Source organism: Bos taurus, chromosome 3 (assembly GCF_002263795.3).
Source record: "Bos taurus isolate L1 Dominette 01449 registration number 42190680 breed Hereford chromosome 3, ARS-UCD2.0, whole genome shotgun sequence".
Taxonomy (NCBI): Eukaryota; Metazoa; Chordata; class Mammalia; order Artiodactyla; family Bovidae; genus Bos; species Bos taurus.
In genome coordinates, this window is record NC_037330.1 from 118,556,266 (window position 1) to 118,575,914 (window position 19,649).

Sequence of the window (19,649 nt, forward strand, 5' to 3'; positions counted from 1 at the left end):
ATTTCCAGTGTTTCTGTAAATGTGGAACTAACTGGCTTAATTCAACATTTTCTGGGGAATTGGGTATTGAAAGTCAGAACTTCTATGATATGTTAACACCGTGTTCTGGGCTTCATTTCCTTAGGGATCTTCTTTAATGACTGTGTTTCTTAAAAGTGAGAAAAAGCCAAGTGAAAAGGAACAAGGGAGAGAAAGGAAAAAACTCCTCTCGCAGAGATCACGTGCCGTCTTGGAGACATTTTAGTCAATACACATTTCTGAAGCTTTTCATCTGCAGCTGCGCCGGGCTGAATGCTGAGCCAATGCAATCCAAAGCCTTTAGAAGATGGCGCGCCACGTGTGCGCAAAAATGCTTCGTTATCACATCTCCATGGGCGGTTTGATGCGAGCATGGTCCTGGGGAGGGAGGCGTGGGAGATGCTCCTGGGAGTGGACCTCCCTTTCTAGGACACTCACAGAGCGGGCTGGCAGGAGGGGGCGGTGCTAACACGGGGTCAGCTCCCCCAGCGGTACGGACCCAGAAGCAGCGCTCCCAGCTTGGTACCCGGTAGGAAAGCTCTGGCACTGTGGCCCCTTGGGACACCTGGAGGGGACAGGCAGCGTGATCTCTTGGCCCTGACGCAGAAGAGTCGGGGTCCCCTACCTGTCAGGAGACGAGAGGAGATACAGGGAGGACGGGGAGGAAGGAGGTGGTGTCTGGGGGTCGAGGCAGGAGGCAACAGGAGCAGAAGGGGCCGGGACCCTGCCAGCCTCAGCCAGCTGCTCACTGCACCCCCACCCCAGGTCGGGGTGGCTGTCATCAGGTGGGCCTAGTCAGGGGCTCTGCACCCCTTTATGCAGTGGGGACTCAGAGACGTCAGGCGGCCCGACCAAAAAACAACCCGGGCTGAGTCAATTTCAAGCTTTTCAGAGAAAGCCAGATATCACCCCAACCAACGACGGGGGGTACCCCACATGTCATCCGTCCACCTCCGCTTCCCTGGGCCCCCACCTTTGAGCAGGGCACCCTGGAGCCATTCCTCTGTCCACCGTGACTCTCCCCCTATCAGCTCCCTGCTGTGAGTCTGGGCCAGACAAGCTGGTGGTGGCTGAGTCCTTCGCTAGAGCCAGCTCTCAGGAGGAGGCGGGGCGGGGGGGGGGGGCGGGGGCGGGGCGGGGGCGAGCAGCCTTTGTCCTTGTTGGGTGGCCTTCCTGTTCTCACACCAGGGCAAGGAGAATGAGGAAAGAAGGGAAAACCGGCTCCGCAGAGTGCTCGTGTTTGCAGAGAACGCGCAGGCAGCAAGCACCTCTGTAACACTGCGGACCACTCTCCCAGCCTCGTCCAGGGGAGTTCCGGGGCGCAGCGCTGGGCCTCCGAGGAGCTGGGTCACTGTCACGCGGGGGGACGTGCTGAGGAGGACCCACGTGCAGAGCAGAGGCTCTGGGCCTGGTCCCACCCCTCCATCTCCTATCAGGCACCTGTCGGCAAAGCTGTCGACTGGCTTGCCTGTCCGTCTCCACCTCTGTGAAGCCGGACACCGTGCTCTTCTCTAACGGGCTGGTGGTGCTGACGGTGGGTAGATGCTGCAGCCCACGGGGCCCCTAAGCTGTGGGCTGTGGTTGTCTCGGTTCCCTGCGGTGATGGAAGCAGCACGTGCTGGCGTCAGCACAGGGTTCGGACACACGCTGCTGCTGGGGAGCTAGGTCATCTTGGAGCCTGGCCCAGAATGCTCAGAGACCTCTCAGCCCTGACTGCACCACCGCACCCCTGCCCCCTGGGTCCTCGGCCATGGCTCCGAGGTGCGGCTGGAGCCCTGTGTCCCAGGCGGGGTCCCTCTGCCTCTTGCCCCCCTCCCCATGGTCTTCAAACTCCTCAAGGTGGGTGAGTACCCACCCTATCCAGATTCCAGCCCCCAGGGCAGTATTGGGTAGCGGGCTGGGACCTCGATGTGCCGTTTCATCCTGGAGTGGATGTGACCCCTGCCGTCCCTGGGCTCAGACCTTGGCGCCTGCCTGCACGATCCCCAGGCCCCCTCCCAGGCACTGGCAGGCAGAGTCCTCAGCGGGTTAACAGAAAAGTGGGGAGGGCATCTTCCCAGGGAAATGGCCCATGTTCGTGCAGCTGTTCCAGAAAATTACTGAACTGCATAGAAAATGTGTCTCTAGGTCCCCGAACCTGCCATCTCATCGGCCACCAGGGGTCTGGCCTCGGTGGAAGGGAAGGAGGAGACTGGGCTTGCGGCCCCCCAGCCCTTCTGCTCCCCTCCGCCCCAACACCAGGCTCCCCAGGGTGGGGGTGGGGGCCGAGCTGCACCGGCTCTGTCTTCTGACCAACGCACACAGAAGAATTACCTTGCACACTGCTGTCAGTCTTGAAATGGCTGCCGGTCGCCCTGCAGGCTGGAGTGTGAGGGGCACGTGTATCAACAGTCAGGTGGGCCCTGGACTCGGATGCCGGGTGGGGGTGCTGCGCTGGTGCGGAGCTGGGCCAGGGCAGTAAAGACCGTCTCCCTGTCACCCCACTCCGCCAACCCCTGGCTCTGCCTAGCCGCTCTCGCACTCTCTCTGAAGTCTTGGCAGGTTCGAGGCCTCAGCTGGCTAAACAAGCCTGGCAGGCCCCTGGGGAGCTGCTGAATGCCACGCGGGCAGGGGGTCTCTCTCTCCCCTCTGGCCTGCCTGCTGGAAACCTGCTGGCTCAGACTCTGAGAGGCCGCAGAAGACCCCGGGGCACAGGTGACGCGACCCTCAGGGGCTACGCGCTGCCTGAGGCTGGGTTTGGCTGGTGGACAGAGCACAAACGGAGCATGCCTGTCCCTGAGCTTTCTTCAGTTGGAGTGAGAGGTGAGCTCTACGTGGGTCACTCCTCCTGGGAGTGCTGGGGGCTGGTGGGAGGGATGACAACTTATTTTTAAAGACTCCAGTGGAAATGTCTCCTCACAGCTGTGAAAATACTCTCCGGATCAGCCATCCTGGCCAGCTTGTAGAGGGCAGGGTTTGTTCCAGGGCCTGGGGAGGGAAGTCTGTTTTCTCCTCAACCCTGAGAGAGTCCGAGGTGGACACGACCCTAAAACGCAGAGTGGTTTTTATATCCTCCCAGGTACCGGGTAGTGGCCCGCCGGCCAGCTGCTTCCCTCTGGCAGTTTTTCTAAACCCCTGGAGCAGCCGCGTCGGCCTCGAGCTGTGAGACTCCAGCCCGGAAGCCCCGTGGAGGGGTGGCCGCGCCTTTGTTCTCTGCAGTCGCGGTGCCGCCCCTGTAAGCGCTGTGTCAGCGCACGGGACAAATGCTCTGGGCCTCTGGATCAGTCCAGTCCAGTCGCTCAGTCGTGTCCGGCTCTGCAACCCCACGGACTGTGGCACACCAGGCCTCCCTGTCCATCACCAGCTCCCGGAGTTTACCCAAACCCATGTCCATTGAGTCAGTGATGCCATCCAGCCGTCTCATCCTCGGTTGTTCCCTTCTCCTCCCACCTTCAATCTTTCCCAGCATCAGGGTTTGTTCCAATGAGTCAGTTCTTTGCATCAGGTGGCCAAAGTATTGGAGTTTCAGCTTCAGCCTCAGTCCTTCCAATGAATATTCAGGACTGATTTCCTTTAGGATGGACTGGTTGGATCTCCTTGTACTCCAAGGGACTCTCAAGAGTCTTCTCCAACACCACAGTTCAAAAGCATCAATTCTTTGGCCCTCAGCTTTCCTTATGGCCCACTTTCACATCTATACATGACCACTGGGAAAACCACAGCTTCTGGATAGATGTCCATAAAAACCTGACAGCAAAGGCCCCCTTTGATTCCTGAAGCGGGGATGTTCTGTTGGGACATCTGGAAGCATCCTGGCCTCAATTTTCTAGTCTAAACGCCGAGCTCTCATTACAGATTGGCTCATAACACCATCAGCTAGGTCCTCGGAATCACGTTTATGGAAGGTTTTAAATCCACCCTGTATCTTCACAGGCGTTTTCTCCTTCCTGTGGTCCTACGGGAGGGGTGAGAGCAGACCGTCTTGTCTCACACGTAAAGAAGGAGAAACTCAGAGGTTTGTGGAACCGCCCAAGACCACTCATTCCTACGCGTCAAAAGACGTCTCCCGGATGAAAGCATCTAAAGGGCATTCGTTCTTGTTCCCAGGCCGCATGTCAGCACGGGCTCCCGCTCCACTCTGTGTGTGTGTGTGAGCGCTTTAATTGGTACCCACGTAAAACAGTCCTTTCTGTTGATTTTCTTCCGCAAGTTGTAATCACAGACTCTCTTCTGCCTCTTTCCTATGGGGAAGGCAGTCTCACTCAGGGTGAAGATAAAGCACAAGCCATCAGGGGCTAAATCTGTGCTGAAATTATGTGCTGTCTTCCCCCCTTCCCCCAAAGAGGAGCTGCCTTTTGATTAACGTTGCTGGGGGTATCTGGAGGCAAGTCGCAGAGCTGTCTGGGGGCAGTGCTAGGAGAAGGCCTACCCCGAGGCTGGCTGGAAGGTCTAGTGAGCTCACTCTCAGCTTAGTGGCTGCTGCTCACCGCCCATGCGCTGTGAGATGGTGCGAGAGGGGGTGAGAGCGGTGCGGGGCAGGAGGGCAGGGGAGGGGAGTCAGGTGCAGCTCCCTGAGTGAGACCGACGTGAACTCCTGGGTCGGGCACGGACATGGAGAGACGACCAGACGGGATGTCTCCGAGAAGCGAGACTCTGACGCTTTGGGCTCCCATGGAGTTTGCCCCGAACCGGTGGTGCACTGGTAGAGGCTTAACGACAAGCTGCCAGAAAAGGGTCCTGATCAGTAGCATCTGCTGGTTGCTCTGCTGTGAATCCTCCTGGAGCGGCAAGTGTTTTGAGATACCCAAAGCAGAGCTGGGGAGATGCAAGGTCAGCTCTCGGGAGCCCAGGCCTCTGGGGCGATGCAGGGAGGGCATCTGATGGGCAGGGCTGCGGTCCAGGGAGGGGAGCCCAAGGGCATGCCCTGCCTTGTGGGGGCCTCTTGGCGGGCTCTTGGAGCAGCAGTCAGCGGGCCCTGGGACCCCGCCCGGCGCACCTGTCAGGGTGCTCCCTGCGACCAGCTGCTCTGGGTGCGGGTGTGATCACAGCACTTTGGTACCAAGGAGCTTGGAAGCCTCTTGTTTGGTCTCTGGCCAAAGCAGGACTGTCTTTTATGAGCCATGCTCTGGGGAGGTGGCCTTGCAGCCCCCTGCCCTGCCTGGGGCCCTGGTGCTGTGGACAGTCTGGCTTATTGCAGAACTCTCCCCATCTCTCCTTTCCTGCCTTCCGGTCTGTGTCCTACAGCCCCACCAATGGCCCCTCCGTCGCCTATGAGAAACGCCTCCGCCGCCTGACAGAGGCCCTCACGTGTCCTGAGCGCTCTCTCCTAAAGTTGCTCTTTTCCAGCTCCGGCCAAGTTCCCTGCCCCGAGCTTTTCCCCATTGGAGTCTCGGGCTGTCTGCAGAGCATCTCCCCACATGGGCCCCTAGAGACGGGGAAGAAGGCGTCGCTCTGGGAACTGACCCTTATCCCCAAACCACACTCCCGAACCAGATGCGTTCCGCTGTGGACACAGATCAACAATCTGGAAAGCTTTCAAATCCCCGCAGGTCGAGTTTTTGCAGTAAATGAGCTCCAAGAATCGCCATGGTAAAGCCCAGGGACTGGTCCCCTCTTCCTGACACCTCCTACCTTGCCTGCTTTTCGTCAAGACCTGCTGGCGGGTCATCGGGCCCCCATCATTGATGTTTTGGGCTTAATTTTCCCAGGTCTTATTCTCCCCCCTCTCACCTTCTCCCAGCCCTGTCTCCCTAATCAGAGCCCCTGCCTAGCACGCTGCCCCTGGGGCCTCCGTGGCCCCGTTCCCCGTTGTCCTCTCAGTCCAGAGGCTCTTCTGCACCATCCTTCAAGGCCCTGCCCTTCAGAACCTGCTCCTCTGTCCCTCCATGGGTGGTGGCTCCATGTGGCTCCTTCCTGACTGCTGTGAGGTCACGTGGACTCCTGCCTCGCCAGGCAGGAAAGACTGGTTTGCAAGCGATGGTTCACCTTCTGGGGAGGCCAGAGGACTCTCCTCCCATCCTGAGGGATGTCCACGATGCCAGCCTTGGAGCCCAGTGATGGGCTGGCCTTGGCCCTCCACCTCCGAGCTGAGTGTTTTTGTTTATTGTGAAGAAGAACACACGCAGAGAAAGCTGAGTGGAACGTCAGTGTCTGGAGTCTAGGATTATGCGGCGGGAACCACCCAGGTGGTAAGTGGGGCCACACCCAGCTGCACGATCACTGTCTAAACAGATGAGGCCCGGGGACAGGGGAGCCGTCTCAGAGCTGTGTCAGAGGCTCATTTCGGCCCGGCTGGTTCACGGAGCGCTGGCTCAGCTTCCCCACCAGCAAACAGAGTCAGCGGCTGTCACCACCTGCCCCATCCTCAGGTGTACTGGGCAAATCACCGAAGGCAGAGAAACCTCTGACGTGGGCGCCAGGAGCTGGGAGTCTTCGTTAGTCCTGAAACAACAGAGAGCGATTTCAATGCCCTTGTCTCCATCAGAGCAGCTTCCCAGGTGGCTCAGTGGTAAAAAAAAAAAAAAAATCTGCCTGCTGATTCAGGAGATGCAGGAGACACGGATTCAGTCCCTGGGTTGGGAAGATCCCCTGGAGGAGGAAACAGCAACCCACTCCAGTATTCTTGTCTGGAAACTTCCATGGACACAGGAGCCTCGTGGGCTGCAGCCCATGGGGTTGCAAAGAGTCGGACATGACCGAGTGACTGAGTACATACGCACACCCTCTCCATCAGAAGGCTCCTTCTCTCTGATTTCGGGGACCCTTGATTTCCCCATCCTTGAAGGAATCCTGGCATCCTGAAAGAGGCCAGCCTCTGGCTTCGAGAAATCCAACCTGAATCCTCATGTTAATAAAGTGACTCATGTATGGGCTTAATGATCCCTTTGTTCCAGGGAGAACATGATTTCTACTGAGTGATAATCTATTTATGAATGATTGCATCTGATGAAACATTATTTTATCTTCTACCAGTGCTTATACTTTAATAACATCTTGTTGTTCAGTTGCTCAGTCATGTCCAGCTCTTTGCAACCCCATGGACTGCAGCAGGCCAGGCTTCCCTGTCCATCACCATCTCTCGGAGCTTGCTCAAATTCATGTCCTTTGAGTCAGTGATGCCGTCCAACCATCTCATCCTCTGTCATCCCCTTCTCCTTCTGCCTTCAATCTTTCCCAGCATCAGGGTCTTTTCCAATGAGTCAGCTCTTTGCATCAGGTGGCCAAAGTACTGGAGCTTCAGCTTCAGCATCAGTCCTTTCAATGAATATTCAGGGTTGATTTCCTTTAGGATGGACTGGTTTGATCTCCTTGCTGTCCAGGGGTCTCTCAGTCTTCTCCAGTATCACAGTTCAAAAGTATCATTTCTTCCGTGGTCAGCCTTCTTCATGGTCCAACTTTCACATTCATACTTGACTACTGGAAAAACCACAGCTTTGACTACATGGAGCTTTGTTGGCAAAGTGATATCTCTGCTTTTGAATACACTGTCTAGGTTTGTCGTAGCTTTCCTCCCAAGGAGCAATCACCTTTTAATTTCATGGTGTCTTAAGGAAGGACATTAGTAGCTAGTAGAAGAAACAGGGTCTGTTTTTCTTGGCTGACTTTGAAGGAGTTGGCTGGAATTGGTTCATTTTTCCAGAATGCCTAATGCTTGGAATTGTGAAATATATTACGCTTGCCTGTCTCAAGGGCACCTAAGCTTTTGCTATTGTATAAGGCAAACATCTTTTGCCCTCTTGCCGATCTGAGCATGTCTCGATGAGCTTGGCTGCTGTGTGATCCCTTCCAGCTGAAAGCGTTCAGCTCCAGAGAGGGTTGGTATTTGCATGGCAATTAGTTTGTATTCCTACACAAATTTTCATGGATTCAAGTTCTCCATAGAAAGGATGAACCGAAGGGTAAACTGAATCACAGATTAAAGGGCTCGTGTCAGGCAATTCTTTGAACAGTATTTTTTATGGTTTGGAACCGTCATTATTTGTAATATTCTCTGAAAAGCCAGCAAATAATTGTTTTCCCCCTACTGATTTTGTTCTTCTCGTCTTAGCAAATATTGATTCTTTCCACCCCCCCGCCAAACTTGGTCCTGAATGGGACTGAAATTAACAGGGCTGCTTTTGTTTTAATACAATGAACAAAAACTTGTATTTGGAAGAGTTCTTGTCCTGCCAAAACATCTGTGCCCAGCCCAGATGGCAACCCGGCTCTGGAAATAGGGTCTGTGAGTTAAACGCTTCTGCCCAGTCAGCATGCACAGTGAATGTGCTGAATTCTTATAGGCTCTACAAAAATAGTAACTTTTGAAAACTTCTTGGCAACAGAGGGCTTTTTTTTTTCTTCAACGTGTTAAGAATGTGGGACTTCCCCACTAGATAACTAAGTAGAGAAAAGCCCAATTTATCATCAGAAAGTCTGCTCATCAGCATTGCCTTTAACATTTTGTATCTCTAACGTATATTGTATTTATAACAGCATTGATGTGAATGATGTCATGATGTAGGAAGGATTGATGATTCCAACATAGTGGTGGTAGAGCTGTTCTGACCTCTAGGATTTTTTCCATGCATTGAAAAGAAGTTATGAAGAGGGAGTGTACTTGTCAAGAATGTCAAGTGGGAGATTTTCGTAAAAGATGTAGGGGCAGTTCCAAGTTGTGCCTTGGAAATGTTTCTTTGTTATTCTCAGCATTTTCCAAACTGCCAAAGCTTTCAGCCTCTTTGATGGGATCCATAGCCTAAATATATCTGAGAAGTGGAAAGAGACACTTCTGTTTTTTTTCTTCAACCAGCAAAACTTTATTGAGTGCCAGCTGTGTAGCTTAGGCCTTGAGTAAGTGGCAAAGGCTGAAGAAAGGAGAGTATAAACTCATCATGCACGTGCAGCTCAGTTTCCTAGACAGTGTCAGGTCCTAGAATTAACTGCGTGATTTAGTTTTGTAAGAGAAAGGGTTTTAAGTGCTGTCCTGGCTGTGGGAGAATGGTCTGCCCTTTCTTCCCCGGAAGTAGGTGACTCCCAGTTCATCATGACAGACTGCGTGCATGCACGTGTGTGCTGCCGTGTCCCACGCTTTGCAACCCCTGGACTGGAGCCTGCCAGCTACACTGTTCATGGAGTTTCCCAGTCAAGCATACTGGAGTGGATTGCCACTTCCTATTCCAGGGCATCTTTCTGACCCAGGGATCGAACCCTCATCTCCTTCATCTCCTGCATTGGCAGGTGGATTCTTTACCAACTGCACAGGGTTTTGACCTTCAAATCGATGGACTATTCTCCTAGATATACTTATGTACTTCACTCTTCTGGTTCAAAATTATATTTGTGAGTTTTATTCAAGTGTAGCTGTTGTTTGTTCATTTTTATTGCTGTAAGTATTTCAGTATATTGGATTCATAAAATTTACTTATCTATCCTGGCTTATTTTTTTTTTTTTGGTTGAATTTTCCAGTGAAGCTGTCTAGATCTGGAGTTTTCTTTGAGGGAAAAAATTTTCACTTATGATTCAGTTTCTTTGATGATTATAGGCTTTCCATGCTTTAAGTGCCAAGTTTTTATAAACTGGCCATTCTGTCTTCATTTTCAGGTTTATTTGGAGAATTGTTGGATTTTTGAAACAACACCGTTACTGCCTTTTTCCTATCTGATGACCTGTGACGGTGTTTCTCTTCTCGTGTTTGATGGTATCTGCTTGTGCGTTGGAGTATCAGCATGCTGAAGCCGTGTGCCGTACGTGCGAGTCGCGACTGACTCTCTGCAACACCAGGGATTGTAGCTCGCCAGGCTCCTCCGTCAGTGGGATTTTCCTGGCGAGGATACTGGAGTAGATAGCCATTCCCTTCATCACGGGATCTTCCTGACCCAGGGATCAAACCCTCGTCTTCTGTACTGCAGGCAGATTCTTTACCCACTGAGCCAACAGGGAAGCCCTTCTGCCTTTTTCCTTTATTCCTAATGAATCTCACAGGGTAGTGACACTAATTGTAGTTTCTTCCAAATAACCAATATGTGTATCTACTCTAATAAATATTTTCTTTTTATTTTTTAACCTGTGGTCCTTTTAATATTCTTTCTTGATATTTTCATTTTACTTGTTTTGGTGTTCTTTTCCAAATGTCCTGAGATGAATGGTTAACTCATTTATTCTTAGTGTTAGTCCCACCTCACATACAATATAAGGCTATATATTTTCCTCTAAATACAGCATTACCTGCATCTCATAATTCTGTTAAGTAGTATTTGCTATTGTTCAATAGAAATAATTTCCAGTTTCCCCTGTGATGATTTCAAACCTATGGGTTATTCAGAAGCATATTGATTTCCAATAATATGGAGATTTTTAGCTATCTTTCATTATTATAGGCATATCTCATTTTATTGCATTTCACTTTGCAGATATTGCCTTTTTTTTTTTTTTAACAAATTGAAAGTCTGTGGCATCCCTGCTTTGAGCAAATCTATTGGTGTCATTTTTTCTAGTAGTATTTTCTCACTTTGTGTATCTACGTCACATTTTGGTAATTCTCAAATGGCTTCCCTGGTGGCTCAGACAGTAAAGAATCTGCCTGCAATGGAGGAGATCCAGGTTCAATCCTTGGGTTGGGAAGATTCCCTGGAGAAGGGAATGGCAGCCCACTCCAGTATTCTTGCCTGGAGAATCCTCTGAACAGAGGAGCCTGGCAGGCTACAGTCCATGGGGCTGCAAAAAGTTGGATTTGACTGAGTGACTGACACACTCTCTTGGTAATTCTCAAAAATGTTTCAAAACTTCATTATTATTTTTGTTATGATGATCTGTGATCAGTGATCTTTCATGTTAATTGCTCAGTTGCTCAGTCATGTCTGACTCTTTTTGACCCCATGGACTGTAACCCACCAGGCTCCTCTGTCCATAGAATTCCCCAGGCAAGATTACTGAAAAGGGTTGCTGTTCCCTTCTCCAGTCTTTCATATTACTACTGTAATTGTTTTGGGCACCATCAAAGGTGATGAATTTGATTGATAAGTGTGTGCATCTGACTGCTGCATGGAATGACTGCTTCCCCACCTCCCTCTCTCTCTTCAGGTCTCCTTATTCCCTGAGACACAACAATATTGAAATTAGGCCCAATTCATAATCCTAATGCTCAGTGAAAGGAAGAGTCACGTGTTTCTCACTTTAAATCAAAAGCTAGAAGTGATTAAGCTTAGAGAGGAAGGCAAGTCAAAAGCTGAGAGAGGCCAAAAGCTAGGCCTCCTATGCCAAACGATTCTCTGAGGTGTGAATGCAAAGAAGTGCTTGAGGGAAATTAAAACTGCTGCTTCAGTGAACACATGGATGTTGAGAAAGGAAAAAAGCCTTATTGGGAGGAAGTTCTAGTGGTCTGCATGGAAGATCAGACCAGCTACAACACTCTCTGAAGCCTAAGCCAGAGCAAGACCCTAACTCCCTTCGACTCTGTGAAGGGCAAGAGAGGTGAGAAAGGTGCAGAAGAAAAGTCTGAAACTCGCAGAAGCTGGTCCCTGAAACGGAAGGAAAGAAGGCATCCTTAAATGTAAAAGTGAAAGTGAAGGGGCAGGTTCCGACACAGGCGCTGCAGTGAGTTCTCCAGAAGATCCAGCGGAGATATTCAGGAAGGTGGCCTGGGAACAACACGTTTCCAGCGTAGGTGAAGCAGCCTTCTGTTGGAAGAAGATGCCATCTAGGACTCTCATAGCGAGGAAAAGTCAAGGCCGGGCATCAAAGCTTCAAAGGACAGGCTGGCTCTCTTATGAGGGGCTAATGCAGCCTGTGACCTTAAGGTGGAACCAATTCCCATTTATCATTACAAAAGGCCTAGGGTCCTTAAGAATTATGCTACATGGGCTCTGCCTGTGCTCTAGAAATGGAACAACAAAGCCTGGTTTACTGCTTACGACATGGTTTACTGAATATTTTAAGCTCACTGTTAAGACCTACTGCTCAGGAAAAAAGGTTCCTTTCAAAATATTGCTGCTCGTTGACAACGTACCTGGTCACCCAAGAGCTCTGATGGAGATGGGCAACAAGATTGATGTTGTTTACATGCCTGGTAGCACAACATCCATTCTGCAGCCCATGGGTCAGGGGGTAAATTTGAATTTCAAGTCTTATTATTTAAGAAATACATTTTGCAAGGCTATAACTGCCATAGACAACAATTTCTCTGATGGATCCAGTCAAAACCTTCTGGAAAGGATACATCATTCTAGATGCCATTAAGGATGTTTGCAATTCATAGGTAGAAGTCAAAATATTGACATTAATAGGAGTTTGGGAGAATTGGATGCCAACCCTCACGGATGACTCTGAGGGCTCAAGACTTGAGTGGAAAAAGTAACTGTAGATGTGGTAGAAACAGCAAGGGAGCTAGAATGAGAGCTTCAGTTGTGCCTGAATTGCTGCAATCTCATGATACGACTTGAACAGATGAGGAGTTGCTTCTTAGGGATGAGCAAAGAAAGAGGTTTCTTGAGACGGATCCACGCCTGGTGAAAATGGTGCGGAGTTTGTTGAAATGACAACAAACATTTCGAATATTACGTAGTAAATTTGGTTCTTGAATCAGCAGCAGGATCTGAGAGGACTGACTCCAATTTCTACTGTAGGTAAAATGCTATCAAGCATCGTTGCCTGGTACAGAGGAAGTGTCCATAAAAGAAAGTGTCAATTGATGTACCAAAGTTTATTGTCTTATTTTAAGTAATCGCCACCCTGACCCCAGCCTTCGGCAACCATCACCCTGATCTGTCAGCAGCAACTGCAACAGAGACAAGACCCTCCTCCAGCAAAAATATTATGATTTGCTGAAGGCTCAGATGATGGTTAGCACTTTTAGCAAAGGAGAATTTGTAATTAAGGTATACATGTGAAAAACAAATACACGATGCGGTTGCACACCAACTAGACTACAGTATACTGTAAACTCAACTTTTATACACGTTGGGAAAAAGATTTTCTTTTTTCTGCAGAACTGCACAACATGTGGGGTCTTCGTTACCTAACCAAGGATCAGGTCGGCCTCACCTGCCTTGCAAGGTGGATTCTTAATCACTGGGCCACCAGGGAAGTCCCTCTCAATTTGTTTTTCTTCCTTCTTGTTTTCCCTCTTTCAGATTTTAGATTTTTCCTTGTCTTTAGTGAAATGCAGTATTCTTGCTGGGGGAATCCCATGGACAGGGAAGCCTGGTGGGCTACAGTCCATAGGGTGACAAAGAGTTGGACACGACTGAAGTGATTTAGCATGCACACACAGTCTCATTAGAAGGGGCTTCCCAGGTGGCACTAAAAATAGAGAACCTTCCTGCCAATGCAGGATACATGGGTTTGATCCCTGGGTTGGGAAGATCCCCTGGAGAAGGGCACGGCAATCCACTCCAGTATTCCTGCCTGGAGAATCCCATGAACAGAGGAGTCTGGTGGGCTACAGTCCATGGGGTCCCAAAGAGTGGGACATGATGAGCAACTTAACACGCACACAATCTCATTAGAGAATCTGTCTAGTTTCAGTCCCTAATATTCATTTATCAACCCTTCTATTAAATGTTCTATTTCTCTGTTTCTTTCTGGTACATTCTGGATAATTTCTTCTGCTTTTTCCTCCAGTTTATTAGTTCTCTCCTCATCTGTATCAAACAACTTGTTAATTCTATCCCTTGTATTTTTGATGTAGATTATTATAATTTAGACTGCTTTAAGTTCTGAATCTTTTTAAAATCTGCCAAATTATATTTTCTAGTTGACTGTGTGCTATAGAGCACAAAAAGTCAAGAAGCAACAGTTATAACCAGACATGGAACAACAGACCAGTTCCAAATCAGGAAAGAAGTACATCAGTTCAGTTCAGTTGCTCAATCGTGTCCGACTTTTTGCGACTCCAAGAATTGTAGCACGCCAGGCCTCCCTGTCCATCACCAACTCCTGGAGTTCACTCAAGCTCCCGTCCATCGAGTCGGTGATGCCATCCAGCCATCTCATCCTCTGTCGTCCCCTTCTCCTCTTGACCCCAATCCCTCCCAGCATCAGAGTCTTTTCCAATGAGTCAACTCTTCTCATGAGGTGGCCAAAGTACTAGAGTTTCAGCTTTAGCATCATTCCCTCCAAAGAACACCCAGGGCTGATCTCCTTCAGAATGGACTGGTTGGATCTCCTTGCCATCCAAGGGACTCTCAAGAATCTTCTTCAACACCACAGTTCAAAAGCATCAATTCTTTGGTGCTCAGCTTTCTTCACAGTCCAACTCTCACACCCATACATGACCACTGGAAAAACCATAGCCTTGGCTAGACGGACCTTTGTTGGCAAAGTATTGTCTCTGCTTTTGAATATGCTGTCTAGGTTGATCATAACTTTTCTTCCAAGGAGTAAGCGTGTTTTAATTTCATGGCTGCAGTGAAGTACATCAGTCCTGTGTATTTTCACCATGCTTATTTAACTTATATGCAGAGTACATCATGAGAAACGCTGGGCTGGATGAAGCACAAGCTGGAATCAAGATTGCCGGGAGAAATATCAATAACCTCAGATATGTAGATGACACCACTCTTATGGCAGAAAGTGAAGAGGAACTAAAAAGCCTCTTGATGAAAGTGAAAGAGGAGAGTGAAAAAGTTGGCTTAAAGCTCAACATTCAGAAAATGAAGATCATGGCATCTGGTCACATCACTTCATGCCAAATAGATGGGGAAACAATGGAAACAGTGACAGACCTTATTTTGGGGGCTCCAAAATCACTGCAGATGGTGATTGCAGCCATGAAATTAAAAGACCCTTGCTCCTTAGAAGAAAAACTATGACCAACCTAGACAGCACAGTAAAAAGCAGAGGTATTACTTTGTCGACTAAGGTCCATCTAGTCAAAGCTTTGGTTTTCCAGTGGTCATGTATGGACGTGAGTGGGACTATAAAGAAAGCTGAGCGCTGGAGAATTGATGCTTTCAAATTGTGGTGTTGGAGAAGACTCTTGAGAGTCCCTTGGACTGTAAGGAGATCCAACCAGTCCATCCTAAAGGGAATCAATCCTGAATATTCATTGGAAGGACTGATGCTGAAGTTGAAAGTCCAGCACTTTGGCCACCTGAGGCGAAGAGCTGACTCATTGGAAAAGATCCTGATGCTGGGAAAGATTGAAGGCAGGAGGAGAAGGGGACAACAGAGGACGAGATGGCTGGATGGCATCACTGACTCAATGGACATGAGTTTGATCAAGCTCTGGGAGTTGGTGATGGTCAGGGAAGCCTGGCGTGCTGTGGTTCATGGGGTCGAAAAGAGTCAGACACAACTGAACTGATAGGGCACAAAGCTGTGTTTTGTTCCTAGTACAGACATGTTTTAAATCTGTGACTGAAAATGACAATGTCTGAAGACTTCAGGTCAGATTTTGCCACCTGTTGTTTCTGCACACCTCACTGATGGTGACTTGTTTTGTCATGTATTTGATTAATTTTCATGGGAAGCTCTCCTTTGTTAAAAACTTGTGTGGATATTCTTTGAGGCCTAAGGTGAAGATGAACTCCTCGAGAAATAATATACATCCTCTTGGGTACAGTTTTCAGGGGAATTTATAGTATAGGAACACTTTAGATTAGAAACTTGTGGCTTGATGAGCCGTACAGGTGGTGTGAATGAAGGTTATAAGTTCTATGAGGGCTGGCATGGGTGTACTTTCTCAGGAACTCTCTCTCCCCGCTTGGTCAGGACCAGGGCAATTTTCCTGCTAGGCTTTCTGTTGCTGTTGTTGTTGCTGGTTTTCACCTACAGAGGTCTAGGCCTTCGTAGACTGAACTTTGGGGCCACAGAGCAGGGCAGTCTCCGGTCACACTTCTCTGTGTGGTGAGGCTGGTCTTTGACTTCACCTTCCTCATGTGCTGAATTCTCCCTCTATTTAACACCACATCATGTGTGTGTGTTACTCACCCAGTCGTATCCGACTTTGCAACCCCATGGACGGTAGCCCGGCAGGCTCCTCTGCCCATGGGATTTCCCAGGCAAGAATACTGGAGCGGGTTGCCTTTTCCTTCTCCAGGGGAACTTCCTGACCCAGGGATCAAAGCCATTGTCTCTTATGTCTCCTGTGCCCTGGCAGGCAGGTTCTTTACTGTCTGAGCCATCAGGGAAACCTTAAAAACAACATTAATTTCTCTTTATTATTTTAATCAGTTTTTATTTAGATTTATGCATATACTTATTAATTTTGTTGCTCTTTATTCCTACCTGTAGTTCTAGGTTTCTCTTTGGAATCATTTTCTTTCTTCTTGAGGAAAATGCTGGAATTTTCTTTAATAATAGATTTCTGGTGATGGATTTTCTTAGTTTTTTTTTGCCTGAGAATGTGTAGTCATTATTTTGCTTTTATTCTTAAAGGCTTTTTTTCACTGAGAATGTGACCTTAGGTTGATAGTTATTTTCTTTTAGTACCTTAAAGGCACCTTCTGACTTTCACTGTTTCCTTTGGGATGTCACCTGTCCATGCAATAGTTACTCTTTTGCAGGTAATAATTTCCATTTCCAGTTGCTTTTAAGAGAGTTTGTTTGGTCTTTGTTTTTCTGTGCTTCCATCGTGAAGTGTCTAGGTTTAACTTACTTTTTCTTTCTCTAGTTTGGCGTCCACTAAACTTTGTGAATCATCTGTCAATTGATGTATTTCATCAGTTATGGAAAATTCTCAGTCATTATCTTCTCGAATATTGCTTCTGCCCCACTCTTGTTCCCTTCTCTTCCCTTCCCCTCAACTTAAACTTAACATGCGCTAATTGTTTTCATTCAAATCTCCATATCCTGTCCCTCTTCATTTTTCTTCCTTTGTATTTCATACTTCACTTTGGATATTTGTTGTTTATCTATCTTCTGGTTCACCAATTCTCTCTTCAGCTATGCTTTTAAAGACTGCTCTTAAACCCATTTAGTTTTTTTTTTTTGGAAAAAAAATGAGTTATTCATTTTTCAACACTTTTAAAAATACTTAGGTCCTTAAGGAATATTTCCCAGCTCTTCCCCCAAATTTTCATTATTTTCTTTGTTCTCCTTGAGCATAATCCTCCTCTGTTTCCAGTTGTTACTACAGGTTATATTTCAGTTTACCTTTATTTGGTCGTTTCACTGGGCTCTTCAGACAATAAAAGCAAACACGTGGATGTAAGCTGTTTGAAGTCTTGTGTGGTCTTTTTTGATTGGGGAAACAAATAAACACACCTGTGGTCACTCAGCAAGGAGAGCTGAGGTTGGCACATTGAGGCTCCACATGATTCTGTGAATGGAGAGCTGGACCCGAGCGCCCCTCCCTCCCCACGCCCTCCCTGGAGCCTCAGCTTACCTGGCTTTCCAGCTGCAGAGGCACACTGGAGGAGAAGCCACAGCCTAAAGGCCAAACCTGGACAGGCTGGCTTTAGTCCTGGCTGCCCCTGCCAGGGAGGTAACAGGAAACAGGAAAACCAGAGAAGAAACCTCGTGTAAGGAGGGTGGGAGCAGATAGCTCAGAGGGAACCTGGCTCTGTCCAGAACTGTCTCCCTCCAGCCAGAGCGGTCCATGTGCCTGGCAGAGTGGTGCCCACGGGCTCTCCCTCCAGCCAGAGTGGTCCATGTGCCTGGCAGAGTGGTTCCCACGGGCTGTGTGTGTTCTGGGGGGCAGGGGACCCAGGCATGAGGAACAGAAGTAGATGGACAGACTGTGGGTGGATGAAATCTGTCTACACACTGCTCTGTATTAACCAGGGGGATGGAAGGTGTGAGAAGGAGAGGGAAGGTTGCAGAAAACCCCAGATGTGGAAAAACAGACCTCAGTGAGCTCGAGGTCACCTGCTTGGGTGTTAATTGTGGCAAAGACACAGTGGAGTCCTCTAGACGATGTTTCTCAACCCCCAACCTGCAGACACATATTCCGGGCATCTTATCAAATGCAGATTCAGGTTAGGTGGGTCCCAGGCGATGCTGGTGCTGGAGGTCTGGGGACCACCCAGAGCGCAAGGTTGTCTAGGAGCCCCTCCGTCACTTGGCAGAGCTCCGCACAGACAATGATCCCTATGACTGGTCCTGACTCTTCCTGTAACCACCTGGATGCATGCGATTTGGCCTATTTGTTTGAAAACAGCCTCATGCTTGAGATCAGTCCTGCTTTCCAGATGGTAGAATTGTTTGTGGATTTTCTCTGGAAATTTTATTATTACCTTTGGATTCTCAAAGGAGTCCACAGCTGCGATTATTTTCGTCAATGTCATTGATGTTAGCATAATAGCTAAATGTCTTTGTCATTTTGGAAATTATTCCTCATCTTTAAAAATCACAGTAGGTCCCTGTAACAACACTGCCCGTCTTGCCCTGGGCCCTGGTGGCCTCACGGATCACTTTGGTCCTGTTAAGTGGAAATTATAAACATGAGGTTATTCCCCTCAAAGCTTTGGGAGGAACTGGGGAGCATCTGTCCATTTCCATTCCTGGAATTGACAGGTTGCTTTTAGCCCCAACAGACAGAAGCCTGCCCAGCACGTGTCTGTGTTCCCTTAACCAGGGAACCCTCTCCCTGCTTGGCATTATATTGTGTGAAGGTCACAGTTTGATCATTTGAATCAACTGACCCTGGCCACTGGGGACCCATTTGTAACAGGAACAGCCTCCCTTTTCCTGGCAAAATTGTCCAATGATACAAATCGCTCCTAGTTGTCTCCTGACCTCCCATCCAGAGGATGGAGGGACTGGTGGTGTGTGGTTTGGACGACACTTTGGGGCCTGAGCACTTATTCGGACACCCTGCAGGCCCATCACTCCTGCAGTCCTGCCGGGAGGGTGGTAGTGGCCCCCTTGCCTGGTGACCCTGTGTCCCAGGGTCCCAGGAGTGCAGGGCAAGGGTCATGGTTGTGGGGGGCTGCCCCCAAGCTCATTCCGCCCTGTGTTTTGTTTTGAATCACCTTTCTCCCTAAGAGTGTGTCTTATCCCCACTCTAACTGTGGAAAATTCTTCAAGAGATGGGAATACCAGACCACCTGACCTGCCTCCTGAGAAACCTGTATGCAGGTGAGGAAGCACCAGTTAGAACTGGACATGGAACAACAGACTGGTTCCAAATCGGGAAAGGAGTACATCAAGACTGTATATTGTCACCCTGCTTATTTAACTTCTATGCAGAGTACATCATGAGAAACGCTGGGCTGAATGAAGCACAAGCTGGAATCAAGATTGCCTGGGGAAATATCAATAACCTCAGATATGCAGATGACGCCACCCTTATGGCAGAAACCAAAGAAAACAGCCTCTTGAAAGTGAAAGGGGAGAGTGAAAAAGTTGGCTTAAAATTAACATTCAGAAAACTAAGATCATGGTATTCAGTCCCATCACTTCATGGAAAATAGATGGGAAAACAGTGGAAACAGTGACAGACTTTATTTTCTTGGGCTCTAAAATCATTGCAGATGGTGATTGTAGCCATGAAATTAAAAGACGTTTGCTCCTTGGAAGGAAAGCTATGACAAACCTAGACAGCCTATTAAAAAGCAGAGACATCAGTTTGCCAACAAAGGTCTGTCTAGTCAAAGCTATGGTTTTTCCAGTAGTCATGTGTGGATGTAAGAACTGGACTATAAAGAAAGCTGAGCACTAAAGAATTGATGCTTTTGAACTGTGGTGTTGGAGAAGACTCTTGAGAGTCCCTTGGACTGCAAGGAGATCCACC

The 19,649-nt window shown here is 48.7% G+C and overlaps 1 long non-coding RNA gene across 1 annotated transcript; it reads left to right on the forward strand.

Annotated features, from left to right (window-relative positions):
• The first annotated feature begins 1,142 nt into the window (after positions 1-1,142).
• LOC101907483 (uncharacterized) lies at positions 1,143-10,039 on the forward strand. Its single transcript, XR_009494045.1, has 2 exons — positions 1,143-2,820; positions 3,931-10,039. It is a non-coding gene; the product is annotated as an uncharacterized lncRNA (long non-coding RNA).
• The last annotated feature ends 9,610 nt before the right edge of the window (positions 10,040-19,649 follow it).